At 35.8% G+C, this 2316-nt stretch overlaps 1 pseudogene; it reads left to right on the forward strand.

Moving 5' to 3' along the window:
• The first annotated feature begins 1714 nt into the window (after window positions 1-1714).
• LOC112471708 lies at window positions 1715-1833 on the forward strand (annotated as a pseudogene).
• Window positions 1834-2316: the final 483 nt, after the last annotated feature.

Below are 2316 nucleotides of genomic sequence, written 5' to 3' on the forward strand. Positions count from 1 at the left end.
GAAAGGGGAAGACAAACATATGTGGAACCCAAATATAGATAATGACCTCAGGACAGATATTTAGCCAGCTGCTTATAACCATTATCCATTCTGACTGGGATATTCTCTGTTTTGATTGTTTGGTTCCCATGCCATAGCAGGTGACAAATATTTTCAATAGCTCCCTTGGTGCTACTATAACAGATGAGAGGAGAACCTGAATCTCCAGCCTGTTTGGGGAACTGCAAATAATATACTAGAGCTGCAGCCTAGAATGTAAAGTAGAGAGTGACAATGGAGAAGACTGGAGAAATAAACTGTAGTCAGATCATAAGGGTCTTTGATGTTATTTTGGGGTAAATGAGGAGCTATTGAAGAGATTTCTATCAAAAGAGCAAGCCAATCATATTCGCCTCTGTTTACATGGCCATATCCATTCTATTAAACCAAAAGATCTCCCTGAAAAGAGATTGTTTCTGAATTTGCTTTATACCCCTAGGACCTAGCACAATGCTTGGCTCAGTAAATGTTTATAGAAAGAAAGAAAAAGGAAAGAAAGAACGAAAGAAAGGAAGGAAGGAAGGAAGGAAGGAAGGAAGGAAGGAGAAGGAGATAGAGAGAGAGAAGAAAGAAAGAAAAAGAAAGAAAGAAAGAAAGAAAGAAAGAAAGAAAGAAAGAAAGAAAGAAAGAAAGAGAATTCAGAACAATGTACAGTTTCTATAATACATTATTTCGTGCAGCAGAGTAGACATTAAGATCATAGACATAAAGATCACAGTTTCCTCATCTATAAAATAGGGATTATACCACTACCTCATCCTGTTCTTGTGAGGATTAAATGAAAAAATGTATAAAAAAGAACCCAGAAGGTAACTGGCATCTAGCAAAGACTTACTACACATTAGTCATTAGTATAATCATCCTATCTTTTTGCCCATATTGTTCTCTCTGCCTGATGACTCCCCTCCCCAGCATATCCTTCCTTTATTTTTTAATCTAGCCAGAATCTTGTCTTCTTTTAAAACTTAAGTAGGCTTTTGTCTCCTATAGGAATCTTCCCTGACTTCCCTCCATCCCTTGTGATTCAGGCAGTATTCTTCTTTTTCACCTTTCTCATAGAACATTATACCTTCTCTCTCACTGTATATATCATATACAGCAAGTGTCTATTTACTTGCCCAACTCTTGCATTAGACCATGAGCTTGATAAAAACAGGAGCTATGCATTTTACCCCCAGAACCTAGTAATAGACATACAGGTGCTTTGTACTCAATACATGATCACTTAAAGGAGAAATACTGTCTCTTAAAGTATCATGAATGTGGTGGACTCACAAATCTTTCTTGATGATGTGATGAGGTCAAATGGGTGATTTACTGTGCCCTATAATGGCATTTGGAATAGATTAAATTAATTCTAGATTGAATTAAATGGTGCCACCTAGAACAGAAAGAAATTAAGTGGCCAGCTATGATATTTCATTTTAGTCTATATGGAGGAGTTGTGTGTAGCATGTGGTATCAGACTCTTCATGAAAAAACTGTTATTTCAATATATTTACAGCTCTACAGCTAAGTTCAAAAGTAAGCAGAGAAGGTTAACTCAAATGAAGTAGAATAAAGATTGATAGTAAACTCTTTTAGTCCCCAAAGCTATTTCTTTCCAGGTTTTCTATTATTATTATTATTATTATTATCATCATCATTATTATTATTTTTAAAGTTTATTGCTTTAGTCTACAGCCATGCCACCCTGAGCATGCCCTATCTTGTTTGATCTCAGAAGCTAAGCAGGGTTAGGCCTGGTTAGTACTTGGATGGAAGACCACCTAGGAATACCAAGTGTTGTAGGCTAGGCATTAAAAACAAACAAACAAACAAAAAAATACTCAATGACTTAAAAGTTTATTCTTTATTCCCCATTCTGCTTAGCACAAGAGAGGCCATGCCACCCTGAGCATGCCCTATCTTGTCTGATCTCAGAAGCTAAGCAGGGTTAGGCCTGGTTAGTAGTTGGATGGAAGACCACCTAGGAATACCAAGTGTTGTAGGCTAGGCGTTAAAAACAAACAAACAAACAAAAAAATACTCAATGACTTAAAAGTTTATTCTTTATTCCCCATTCTGCTTAGCACAAGAGAATTAAGACTATGAATCTTTGCTTTAATTTCCACACTGAAATTGAAAGTTTTCCACAATGAAACCTGAAGAAAATTGCAAATTTGGTTCACATAATTTAAAGCTTGATTTGTATTTTACGAAGACAAATTCTTCCCTAAAAACAGCATGGAATCCTAAGATAATGGCTTGAAATATTTATTTATAATTGAGAAGGCA

This window comes from Pteropus alecto, unplaced genomic scaffold, assembly GCF_000325575.1.
Source record: "Pteropus alecto unplaced genomic scaffold, ASM32557v1 scaffold38, whole genome shotgun sequence".
Classification (NCBI taxonomy): Eukaryota; Metazoa; Chordata; class Mammalia; order Chiroptera; family Pteropodidae; genus Pteropus; species Pteropus alecto.